Source organism: Nyctibius grandis, chromosome 3 (assembly GCF_013368605.1).
Source record: "Nyctibius grandis isolate bNycGra1 chromosome 3, bNycGra1.pri, whole genome shotgun sequence".
Classification (NCBI taxonomy): domain Eukaryota; kingdom Metazoa; phylum Chordata; class Aves; order Nyctibiiformes; family Nyctibiidae; genus Nyctibius; species Nyctibius grandis.
Genome location: NC_090660.1, coordinates 12,268,736 through 12,282,576, shown reverse-complemented (window position 1 = coordinate 12,282,576; position 13,841 = coordinate 12,268,736).

Here is a 13,841-nt window from a genome sequence, read left to right as displayed (position 1 = left end):
TATAGGTTTATGAACACTGCCAACCAACATTTTTCTGGCTTTTCAAACTTTTTTTCTTGAGAAGAGAGTATTTTGAAGAGAAGGCTGCTCAGTTTTGCACAAATTTGTATCTATTTTGCAACTGGGCTGTGAAAATACTCAACAGAATTTTCATGACTTATTCTCATCAAAAAAAGTAGGCAAACAGGGGAAGGTTTTGCTAAACAAAATTGAAAGAGAAGCCTTGAATCTCTAGGATCTTGCCAATACAGCCTGAGTGACTTCTGCAAACAAAACATTTTCCAGTCCTACTGGCAAACTAGTTTGCTCAAATTAGAGAGTTAAAAGAACAGAAAAGCAGCTACTTGAATTTTATTGTTTTCTAGCATGGTTTTCCTAAGGAAGCAACTCTTAGCAATCATGTTGGGCTGCCTGGCTTGGAACTCTCAATGTCTGCATCCTTTGCTCATTTTCCAAGGTCTGAGACATTATCTATCACTCACGTGAAAATTAGAGCCCCTGTAAAATAAGATGTGTGCCCCAGTTCAGGCAGTGTCTGCAACGTGATCGCATGTGGTGTTAACTGCTCGAGCACCCACATGAGAGAGAGACTTTATGAATGTTCTAACCACAGGAAAAATCTTTCCTGGGAGTTTGAAATCAATCACAAGACACAGACCTTCAAGGAGCGAGATTATGTTAGATTGGGGTGTGTGAGGGAGTAGTTTTCAAACGTCTACGTTTCCCCTTGCCAGTGCCATCTCGGTCGTTCGATTCACTTTTCAGCCTTGAGAAATTTGCTCCAATCTGAGCATCTAAGAGAATTTTCCCCAAGCGAGGTAATGGATAATGATAGATGTGCACATTTGGAGCACGCAAGGAATTTTTCAGAAACCCTGCTGAGGTGAAGTCAGGCGGAGCGAGCAGATATTTTCTCTCTTTCTTCATTGTCTCATTCAGTCTTCTCCCTTCTTCCTCTCAGGCAGGCAGACCTGGCTTCTAAGGTTTCCAGGCCAGCTCCACTGACGTGACATTACGCTGGCTGCGTCATTTCCTCCCTTAATTGCATTTGTTTCTGTTTCACTCTGTGGCTGGACTGAAACGGGTTGCCCAGGGTTTGGGCTTTCCACTTCAGTTCCTTCTTTCAGCGTGGAGGAAATTTGCAACTTCTCCTTATGGCATGACGTGACACGGATCACGACTATCTTAATGAAAACCCTTTTCTAGTCCTATTCCGCCATAAGCTTCATGAGAGCAACCAAACCAGACCTGTTCACGCTTAATTATTTGCACAGAGTGGAACAGCTCCAACTGGAAATGCTGAACCTTAAGGCAGAATAGCCAGCAGCCCTGTGGCTCAGGCATCGCTGGGGAAGGCCCACGTTAAAATTCCCCGTCTGCCTTATTTGGAGCGGTGTCCTGGTTTGGACATGAACAGAATCAATTTTCCTTTCAGAGATTTTTCCTTTCAGCTAAGTTTCTTCTAAGTAACTGCACTTTCTGAAACTAACTGCATGTTTTGCAGACAGTGTCTGCTTCTAGGATTGATTGAAATGCTCAAAGTTTGTAGTTATTACTTAAGGTAATGGTAGGGATGTTATGCAGAAAGGCCCTTGCTTAGACTTATTCCTATAGAAACCAAGGTCACTGCTAAATGCCTCACTATCTGGAAGTGAAGAGCTGTAGAAGGGTCGCACCTCCAGGGAGGGTCGGACAGGGCAGGTGACCCAAAATTGACCAATGAAGTATTCCATCCCATACACATCATTCTCAGTATAAAGCTGAGGGATCATGAGGGTCACGCTTTCTTCTTCTATGGCCGGCATCTGAAGAGGACTCTCTTTGTTTCCCTCCTGCCTTTGATCTCAATCTGTGTGTTCCTGAATCCAGTTCCCGTCTGTCGCTGAGTCCAGTCTGTGACGTCCCAGAGCCTGCCTTGCAGTGCCGGTGGTGACATGATTGACATTGGGGCAGCTCGATATTGGGTTTGTATATATTTGTGTATATTTAATTATTTCCATTATTATTATTATTGTTATTTATTATTGTTATACTCTTTTTCATTGCTATTGCTTATTAAAACTTAACTTTCCAACCTGTCAGTCTTTCTCCCTTTTCTCTTTTCCTTCCCCTTCTGGGGGGAGGAAAGGGTTAATAGAGAGTGTCTGTCATCAGTTTAATAGACAGCCCAGCCTTAAACTGTGACAAGTGGGAACTTGAAGTGGGTCTGTCTGTGTTGAGTAAAATAAGCTTTAGACCAGGCTTGGGTCAAGACCAGAAAAGCTGGAAAATGCCCATATAATGCATAGGAGGAAGAGGCCATGCCAAAGAAAGCCACAGAAAACATAGCTTCATTTTATCCCACCCCTGCTTCGTCCTTGTCTGATCTGGCCAATCTTTGGCTGCTGGGCTGAGTCATCCTGGGCATGTTTCCTCACCGAACTGGGCTTCTCTTTTTCTTGGAACTAGATGATCTTTAAGGTCCCTTCCAACCCAAACCATTCTATGATTCTCTCTCTTTAGTCTCTGGTGCTCCTCAGGACAAGCGTTACCTGTTATTATGGGTTTCCATAGAGCCTGTCACCATGGGCACTGTTGTGAGACCTCTTAACTTTATTCTAAAATGCAGAATAACAGCACCCATGGAGTCTGTTAGTCGCTTGTATATGCCCGGCGGGTATCTGAATAGGCCTGGGACGAGATATTGTAGGAGTTGCAGAGAAAACTGCTTGCTTCTTCCTGGGGTGAATAGCCTTCTGGGTGGCCGGGATCTTTGTTGGCAGGGAAACGTGACTTCTGCCTTTTTCCCTTTACTGCACTTGGCCCCAGGGGGCAAGAGCCGGAGGTTGTGGTTTCTGCAGTTGGTGAGTCAGTTTCCTAAATCACTGTTCCTGGCAGACAAGTGTATCTACATATCTACTCTGAAATGTGGTGATGAGGTTCTGCTCCGTCAAGGTGCTCTCAAGGAATAAATATTTGCAAAATTCCATTTTTCATTTGACATTAAGCTTGGAGCAGGAATTTCATTTCCCCTTAGATGCAAATCCCCGCTTAAAACAAAATCTATACGTGCAAAACAAAATCCTGACTTTGGGTTCCAGAAGGGAAAAAAAATAAAATAGTCACGTAGTCACAGTTGTACAACAACATTAACTCTATTTTCTGCAACAGCTGAAACTTTCCAAGAGACAGCAGTTGCAGAGCTCAGCCAGATAAAGCATCTCATTCTTAAGCATTAGATATCTTCTAGACACGCTAGAAAGAAAATAGAGTTCAGAGGTATAACTCTGTGATCCAAGAGGAAGAGAATTAGAAGACTTTCTTAGAAGGGCTAAACTTCGTGCATCATTATGCATCATCCCCCACCAGAGAAGGACTACACTTGCTTATTAAATACCTCCAGCATCGAGGGTGTTACTGCTGCTACTAAAAGGTTGAGACTTGTGTCAGAGTGTCACTTGACTAGAGCAAGTGAAATGGTAAATTCAAAATGGCCAAACAAAATTCTTGGCAAAGCCACAGGACATTATTTTGTTTAGTAAAATTCAAGAACACGCGACCTCAGGGTGAAAGGAGCCAGAATTCCTCTTAGAGTAATGGGTAGACCTCTAAAATCTTCTGTCACAAATACAGACAGCAGATGACTGAGCATCACACAGAGCAGAAATAGTTTTCTGGACATGTTTCTATTCATAAGCTCCCCCACAATCAATTTTTTAACTGAAAATCCCCTGAATGACCTGGATTACTTTCTCGTGCTTAGCCTAAAACTGGTCTGCAAGTCTTCATACGACGTGTTTGACTTTGTGAAATCGCAGGTTCGCACATACGTGGTCTCTCTCCCACCATCGCTCTGCACAGGCGATGGAGGAGCCCCAGCAGCCGCTGAGTCATCACCGTTGCACAAACAGGTTCTCTGTTCTCATCGGTGGGAAAATACTCGTCCTGGTGGTGTTTGGACTTTCTGTGGCTCCAAGGACGCTTGTGGTGTTATAAATAGCAGTGGTGGGGCCATTAAAGAGCATAGGGCTGTGATTAACGCTCTGTTTGAAGAGCACGCTCTCTGCGGCAGATTTATGTTTTTATTTCCAGCCTACGTCCAGCATTTATAATCTTCCCTTCCTGGAGTTCATGATGAATTTGGAAGGGAGAAGCTTTGCTTTCTCGTTTTGTGAACTGGAATGATCCTGGTACGTTGGGCCTGTTGCAGATCTCTCCCCAAATGCACGCCATGGTATAAAGCGGTGTACTTTATCCTCCTCCTTTTTTCTTGGTTGCTTTAAAATGTGCATTTCACCAGACAAGCCCGAGTGCTAATGCTCTGCCGACTGTCTCTGAATCTCACCCTCCTACATGTCGTCTCTGACAGCGTGTAGAGGAGTCTTCCCCCCTCCTGAGGGCTGGGAAAGAGGGAAGCTGAAGGGGAAAAAAGCCTCTGCCGGAGGCTGTAGGAACAGCTAAAGTTAAAGCAGGCGGTGTCCATTCTGCAACATGTGGCAGGTCACGCTCAAGCATGGGAAGGTCTGAACTTGGTGTAGGTCGCGGTGAAGCTGCTTAGTGTCTCCACAGCTGGCAGGGTGCAGGCACAGATAGCATTGCCCACGGCTAGGAGAGCTCCATGCAGCGGCACGTGGGGCTGCCATGGGAGGGGCAGCGGAGGAGAAGGAAGTGAAATCCAGGATTTCCCTGGCACAGCCAGGCTTGCTGGGGGAGGCTGAGACCTGGCAGCAGGCGACACCAGCACCAGGCTGATGTTGAAGAGGTAAAGCACCAGGGACATGTCAGCTCGCTCCCTGCGCATATGGCTAATGCCTGAAGTATCTCTTCCAACAATGAGCTCATTTGACAAGCAAAATTGGGAAAAAACCCCATGCAGAGGAGCTGATGCAGATTAGACCTCTGCATTAGGTACAATATTCAGCAAGATTGCCTCCTGCTGGGTTAGTTTAAAAAAAAAAAAAAAAAAAAAAGAACTAAAACTAAGTGCAAAAGAAGAGTGCACGTTTCTAGATATGGATGCGTGGTCTTGAAAGGCCTCTTAAAGGCAGAAGGACTCTGGGATGATATGTACAGACTAAAATAGAATGTGGAATATTACTCAGAAAGATATGCAAATGTTAAAGTATCTTTCAGGATTGGACTTTCAATGTTTTTTTGTAAGTAAGTGGAGCTGAGAAGCACTACTGGTACAGACCTCAACTAGCAAGAAACAGTCTGACGATTCCTCAAGATTTAATGGCTTTTAATGAAGATCTCAAACCTCAGTAATAGGAGCAGAAATATCAATTGGAAAGCCTATTTTTCGTCCTCTCAAATCAACATAGAAATCCTCGTTTCTTAGTGGGCTCAAAGCTGGCCTTTGAGGGGCAACTGGAAGCAAACAGGAGTATTAGAAACATCTTTGAAAAAGCCAACAGTGACATTTTAGCCCCAGCTTCTCCCATGCATTTCAGGTAGGCACTGTTTTTTAATGCATACGAATGTTACCAACTGCACCCTAAGAAAGCATGTCCAGTCAAGCAGAAATCTAGTTTACATACCTTGCCTTCACCTCTCTGTGATTATTTTGCTCTCTATTAAACGGTTGGTTGGATTACTAATTAAAAGGCAAAAAAAGGCTTTCCATTTGCAATTGTTTCAGAGCGTTAATTTCCTCGGAGGTCTAACAGCGTGCACTGTTGACACAGCTCAAACATTCACATCTCGGTTATCCTGAAAAAGCACTGCAAATACGATAATGAATTTAACACGTGTATCAACGTGGGAAGTCACAGAGGCGGACTCCAGCCTGTTGCACTCCTCCAGCAGTAAACAGTTGGAGGAACATGCCCGGCGCGGGAACATCTGTGCAAACAAACACCACCATGGCTATCGAGACATCCTGCCCCGCTTCAGTGCTGCGCTTTGTCACAAGGGGCTGTCACCAGCTTGCATGGTGGCCCACAGCCTTGCCAGGATGCTGAGCTCTGGAGACGTGTTGTAAGGTGGCAGCTCTTTTTCCATGGACACGACGGGGTGGGGGAGGAAAGGAAAGCTCTGCAGTTACCCGGGTGAAACCAGCAGCAGATACTGGCAGGCGTGAGACCATCCGGTGAACGTGGCACAGAGGCTTCCTGTTGCATTTGTCTTATTTTAAAGCACGTTAGCCAGTCTGCACGTGTGTGTGAGCTGCGTACCTGCTCAGCTCTCTTCTCAGCGAGCAGGCTTTGCCCAAAACCCACCATTGCTGCTGTGGGACACTTTATTTCCTTCAGCAGAGACCGTGATCCAGTGGCTGTGCCCACTCTTCAGACTAATACGAGTCAAGGGCTTGTAAAGCCTGACAGAACTGAGTTTGCTATGGAGGTGAGAAACGAAATGAAGTTGTGGGGGCAGGAAAGTGGAGTTCACCAAAGGAAGCTGTTCTCTGGTAAAATTCCAGCATGCTTAATTGTGCCCTTACTGTAGCTCAGTCCTGGGGGTCCTCTGCCATCATGCAGGAGGCTCCAGGTAAGGTACACCTGAGCTGGCTGACCCTGAGCCAGCAGGACACCCCACCAGGGAGGCTCAGTGTAGAAAAAAAGCTACCATTTAAAGCTCTCAGCTTCTCTGCCACATTGGAAGCACGGATTGCAGGGAAGTGAGACAACGACTTATAACTCTGGGGGCAGACCCTGGCGCTGGGGGATTGCTGGCAGGCAGACGGTGGCCTCTGCACCCCTTGTGTCCCTAAACATTGTGAAGGGTCCTGAAGGGGACCAGGGATTCTCACAGTTATTGATCACAGTCCTCCAGCCTCTTCAGTGTAACCCACGTGTCTGACCCTGAGGCTGAAGAGAATAGATGTTTGCTCTCATGGCACAAGACAGGTGAGATCATTGCTTGGGGACTGCAGACAGTGCTGTAGTAGTCTCACACGTTCATCTTCTGAACGTGCTAGTTTTGCTCAAGCTTCAGAAGACAACCTTGTTGTCACCTCCAAGGTGGTTTCTTTCCAGAGAAGCTGTTGCAAATGGCAGTAAAATTTGCCTTCTGCTCTCTGCTTTCTAGCTAAGTGATTCTTGGGTCAGGGTAGCATCCTACGGGCAGCCAAGCACTGCAGTGTTGGACTGTGATTTCTGGCTTGAGGGCTGCCTGACTGCCATTGCCACCAACTCTGCATAAGGAGGGCTGTGCAGCCCTTAAATAACCCAGCTGCCTTCAGAAAACAACCCAAAACCAAGCTGCTCACATGCCTTTCCCACTCTTCAGCTTGGTAGGAGAAATGGAGGTGGATTATAAACAGAAAGGGAAAGTATTCTGCCTACCAATCTGCCAGAGCAGTGATTATGGGGAAGGGATCGTTATCGCACACTGCATGGGATAGTTATTCGCTGGTCAAGAAACAACTGTGCAAGTGCATTCGCTTTTCCTGGAGAAAAATGGGCTTGTAGTCAATATTCCAGTCAATGTCCCAGTATCCAGGCTTCAGAAAAGAAGGTAGAAAGACCCCAGTGGTCGCACCGTCACCTCTAGGCTGATGGCTGTGGCTTCTGGGAGATGTTCAGTCAGCTCCCCAAGGACAATGCAGGTGTCCAAGGTGGCAGCCAAATGCTCTAAGCCCCTGTGCAAATGAGGAGGAGCAGTGCTGCTCTGTGCAAGGTCTCAGGGAGGGGAGGGAGTAGGACAGAAAATGGGATCTGTCGAAACAGGATCTGCTGATGGAGAAATAGTCATGAGGTACCACAGTGCCGGTGTGGCCAAGCTTAGCTCAGAGTCCAGCCCTGTGGTTGGGCATCAGGAGTAACAGGTGCTTATTTGTGAGTCCAGCCTCTATGGTGTGGGCTTTTATAAATGTACATATTGCTCTCAGGTCACAGTACTGATTTCAACCAAATTTCTGAGAAAGAAAAAGGTCCTGATTGTGGGCAGTTTACCTCACGTTTCTCTAGTTCTGTTTATTATTATTATTATACTGAAATAATTTCTTTTACTAGATCACTTCTGCTTTCCCAAAAAATAAGAGCATCATGACTAGATCATACATTATTTAGCAAATATTCTCAGGTTTGTTACATAATTTATTTAGCTTTTTTTTTATGCTGTTCCACCAGCTCCAATATTTACATCAAGGAAATTAATTTAAAGAACTCTTTTTCTCCCTGCCTTGTCAATACCACTGCAGAGTTCTGTCTCATAAAAACAGATTAAAGGTAACATGGAGTGTAACCTCCTTAGTGCCCAACTAGAAACTAATGGAATTTTACTGTTTCACTCTCCTGTAATTATAAAAGTGCTGCCTTATATTGCTGTCTGCAAAAGCATAAATGACTCTGTATATTTATACAGATAATCATTTTATCATGACACAAGCACAAGTAAATAGTGCACTACAGGTGATACCTTCCTTTGAAGTGTCAGTAACCAGCTTTACAGTGTACTTGGGTGTATGTGACTTCTGATGGTCCCTGGTCAGGCAAAGGGTAAGTGTAAGAATACACTGCAGTCCTTCTGTCTGAGCTGATTTACTGCACAGGTAAGTCTATCATTAATAATAGAGCAACCTAAGCCAAGGAGAGCTGTAAGGCAAAAGCAGGGATTTACAGCAACCAGAAAGCAAGGATTTAAAGCAGCCAGGAAGAGAGATAATTGCAAGTTGCAGCAAAATTAAATCTTAATGTCAGGTGCAAAGCGTTAAGAAGTTAACTTAAGGTCATGTGTCCATGCAGGCTCGCACAAAACACTTGCCTGTTTCTTAAGGGGTTTGTTGGCACCCAACTCAACAATCCCAAATACAGTCTGAGCACAGATCTAATCCAGCAAGGCCCTGGACGTCCCCAGGGACATACTTGGAGGTTGAGAGCTCTCAGCATCCTGCAGGGCCAATCTCCCATTTAGGATTGATTTTACTACTCGAACTTCTGTTAAAAATGCTTTGTTAATAGATCCATCTGGGTAGATGAGCTGTATTTACTAGGCAGACACTCCTCCTGTCATACGCGCTTTGGTAGTTTATGCGTGTAAGCTATATTGTCACTGGAGAAGACCATGCTTCATGGAGGGTTTAAAACCAGAACAGTTATTAGTAACTTGGGAAAAAAAAAGCCATTTCAACAGCCATTTGTCTTTCAGGTCTCCATTGTCACCACTCCCTGTTACTTAGCATCAGGAAAGGACTCTCTCTGTAACTTTTATTCTGTATTATGAGAGCTGAATGCCGGTTTCTGATCTCTGGTATGGCACTGCTTGAGGCTGCTGGTTTTTCTGCTTTGGATGACCCACACTTCAATTTGCTGCTATGCTTGTAAAGAAAGAGCCTTTAAACATGTCCCTTGTTCTCCACCTGCCTTTGGGTTTTCTCTGTTTATTAACCATGCATGTATAAAAACAACGGCTTTTAGCTTAATTTTCTATTAAGAAACAAAAGCTGTTGAGTTGTTTTTGCTGTGCAGGAACAATCTGGCCACTACAGATTAAGGCAAATTTTAAAAATATTCACAGGCAGCCTGCCTTTGAGAAGCGTTCAGACAAAGAGTTAGAGAAAGAACAAAGACAGCAGAATAACAATGCATGGACTCAAAAGCACAGAATCTATCTCCTTAAAAATGCTCGCTACTTTTAGCACTAAATAAATTGTTAAAATAGCAACCCCACCGCTGTGTTGTGCCATGCTGTGCTGCACGCTGGCCTCAGAGGATGGTATGGAGGGTCATATACGTTATGGGGAAAGATGCGACACAGGACCAGGGTTCTCGTCCCCGCCTGAATTCACTCTCTGAAATCGAGTGGCTCAGTCAAGCCTAAATGTACAAACCTGCCTTAGACTCAAGCCCCCGCAGCCACATGCGAGAGGTTGATCTCCAGAGGTGCTGAGTCTTTGCAGCTCCTGTGGAAATCTGCTTTGTTCTGGTGCAAGACAATCCTGTATTTGCTCAGCGGGGCTGAAGTTACAGCTCTATTTTTGTTGCTGCTTTGTGTCAATTCCCTATAAACTGTTGAGTAGGACAGAAAAATTTTCTTCGTGGAAAAAATACTCACTTGCCTATTTAGATGTGTGAGAGCTGTAACCTAATCTCTGATCCAGCATAGTCTTGTTTTCCTAATACCAGGTCTAGTCAGAAAAGCTGCTGAACTGAAACTCTTTCTTGCTCAGATGTATCAGGCCACGCAACAGCTGGTGATGCCCTAACGAAAACATATTTAAACGATTCTCTCCATGTCTCAGAAATGATTAATTTTGTTAAATCTACCCCTTGGGCAGTAAGCCCTGTCAGCATTTCTGGCCACACAGACTTTATCTAAATATGTTGGCAAACTACTGCTTAAATCAATGTTTCTGTGCCAAATCTTCACCTGGTTTAAATAGACATGATTTTATCTATTTTAAAGTTATGCTATTTTATACCAATCAATATAATGGCTTGCTCTTTCCGGCAAGCAATGCTGAAATCTTTATTAGATTGAACTTACCTGGGATGTACGTCCCAGATGCTTTTGCAAAATCATCCATGCTATCTTAATCCAGAAAGAAGAAGGAGTTTTACTGTTATTGTATTAAGTTCTTTTGGTTTTATCTTCTTAGAGTGATTATTTCACTTGATTATCACATGAGAATCTCATCTGACATTGAGTTTAGGTGTACCTGAATTCATTATACTGTCTAATTTATATTTGAGATAAAATGACAATAGCTTGAAACTGTATTGACAGGTCTTTATTGAAGATAATTACTCAACAGGAATCATTCTGAATGAATTAATCAGATTGAAAACTCACTTCAATTTTACAGCACTCCAGTGATAAGAAACGTAACTATACATATTTCCTTTGCTAAATTGTAGCTATAATTTTGTTTAAAACTCTTTGAATTCTTTCAGGTAAATTTGAGCTCCCCAGAGAAGCCTGTAACACCTAAGCTCAACTTCTGAGATTTGATTAATTCACAATTCAAGATGATACTGCTACAGGCAGATGTCTCGCTCGTTTCCCTAGGATGGCAGGTTGTCACTTGTTTCAGGGAGATGGTTTAGCGGGAAGGATGGGAGAAGGGACCACTTTCCCTGCCATTATCAGAAAGAGGGTTCGTTCCCCATCTGTGGAGCAGGTGGGAAACTGACCACTGCCACCTGGGTCTGGCAGTGTCTCTCCCTCCACCCAGCCCCGCGGAGGAACTAGAAGGACTGAGGTTGCACCCCAGCCCCTCTCCTCTGACAACTTCGGTCACTGACCCCATGGCACCAGCCATAGGCTCACATTTGAGCATCTGCATAGCTTGCTTTGGGATTTCAGAAGCCTTATGTTCAGCACTTTGGAGAATCAATCCATAGAAATTAGAAATATTGCTTGTAACTTCAGTGGCTATACACATTTTACCTCAATAGGTTGAAATGATTTATTCTCTCTATTTTGATCTATTTCCACTAAAAAGAGTTGCCATAGGGGAAAACCTAAAAATTATGCCTTCCGTTTTCTTAATCTATTAAAATTCATTTGGAAGCACAGGTCATACATGTGATATAATGGTTGTTCTCCATCTTGTATTCTTCGGCTGGAAACTGGTATGTGTGGAACTGGCTTTCTGACAATTACCTTCCAGATAAATTTTCTAGAAATTATATTATTCAGCCAGGATATAAAACAGCAGAAAGGAGAAAAAAAATTAACAGTAAACCATGGTGGGGAGGGAAGAAAGATAAAAAAACAGCAGTGCCTCTGAGATGCGGCTGTGGTGCGTTCACACAGAGAAGGCATTCGGTGGCCACAATATCTTATATATGCTTGACCTAGTAAGTGGTGTAATTGCCACTCAGACATATTGAACTAGTATTTATTTCATGTCATATTTAAAAATGAGTTGAGTCACAAAAGTGAGAAATGAAGAATAGTTGAAGACAGGAATGTAGAGGCAGGAGGCAGATGAAGAGGGAACAATCATGCTGAGAAATCATATTGAGAGTGAGTGTGCCATGGATAAGTTAATTCTTTCAGACTATTAATTAAAGGTTTATTTCTTTGTGTTGAAGCCTCATTGTCCTAATGCATTTAGACAGAGAGGAAGAAAAGGAAAGGATGGGGTGGATGTAATTCACCATCAGGAGAAGAAAACTGCTGCATGTAACACAGTCCCTTGTTCCACGTGTTCTGTCTCTCCTCTCCCAGTAAAACATTTTTAGATTCTCCTCGGCATCTTGGAAATCATTTATATTATTGTGCTTCTGTTGGTTTATTTATATTCATTTTGCTCTTAGCCAAATGGGATTGTTTATTGAGAAGCATTACAGCACATCACTGTGTATTTGAGTTATTTTAGTTTGGCTGTGCTTGCTTCCTGCAGGTCTCAAAGGTTGCCAGCTGCTTCTTCTAAGGGTTTGAGCCAGCAAATTATCAGTACCCACCTTAACGTTGATTGCTAGAACTTTATATGGCTCTTCACAGAAATGCATACCAAAGGCTGCTGTGATTTTTATGTTGCTATTCATATCTATTGTACCAGCCCCGCAAGACCCTTCATGAAAGACCCTACACACAAGGCACTACCTTTGTGTGGAAGAGAAGGTGGTGGTCATTTCCTTAGAGGCCATGCAAATGCCTTTTCCTCGTTCTTCACCCCCAGGATGCTAATGGGACAGCTTCTCTGCTCTCCACTCTAGTTTTGGTCTGCTGGTTTAAGTGAGGTTCTCCTGAGTTGTTCTGTTGTGAGAGGCAAGAGGAACACTGTTTTTTCAAATACACACTGGTACCAATCCCCCTCTTGCTAACATCACTTGGATGGCTGTGTAATTCTATCAATTTCAGTTGAATAAGTTGATTGATGCTGATTTAGGTGAGAAGAAAATCAATCTTGCTGCTGCAAAATTTGCTAACAGATTTGCATTACCTTATATGAGATTTACATTCCTGACTTGATATGGTTTTGCAGATTTTCCAGTAGACCCTGATAAACCAACTGAATATATTGTGTGAATTTGCTCAGTCTTTCCAGGAAAGGAAAGAAAAATATTGTGTAGCATTATGCAAAGGAATTTTCCGTACATTTAGGCTAAGCACAGGTGTAAAAGGTGGAGTCTAACGTGGGAAGCTGGCTCCCTGCTTTTTCTCGCTTTCACAGCCCTAATTACAGACTGGTGAATTAGATGCAGGGAAAGCTAGATTTCTCAACTGTGCTGATGAACTCTGCATCACGTTTTACTGCTAGTCAAGTATTTTCACACATGAATTATTGTATAAAACCCCTAAACCACAGAAGGAGAAAGTAGAAACCTCAATGAAGAAAGGTGCATGTGTGTTGGCCAGCTGTTGTCCCACCAGGAACCAATTTCCTTCCAGTACCAATTCCTATTGTAAAAGCTAGTTTGGAAGCTGATGAACTTTTTATATGCAGATTTTGCAAATAGAAGGTGAGGGCAAGTGGCCCACAATTCAGCAGATGGACTTAGTCTACTCTGTGGAAGACAAGAGCTGGTGGAGAATTCTCAGATGTCTTAATGAAAAAAATAGTAGTCATAGTCTGTTCAAATATTTGGTATTGCACTGATACGGTATAAGTCTGGCTTCAGCAGAACTGGTGGTCCATAAACTGCATTCTACGTCTTTGGACAAGGAAATGTAATCTGGCTTAGCCCAGTAACACTGTGTTTTAGAAGGATGATTTAAAAAAATTAGATAAAAATCAAAGAAATGGTAATTTTTTTTTTAGATCCTCCAGAGACACTTCTTACAGCAGAAAAGAAAAAATTTAAAATCCCCACCCAGAACAGAGCCTTAGAGTGCAGGAATATCATTGAATGGAAAAGGGAGCATGGACTCCAGGATGCCTAGTAGGCAAGGGCCAGGAGATTATTTCAACCAAACCATCAGAAAATTAAAATTCTACAGTGTTAAGCCTATAAAAAGAAATTAAACTA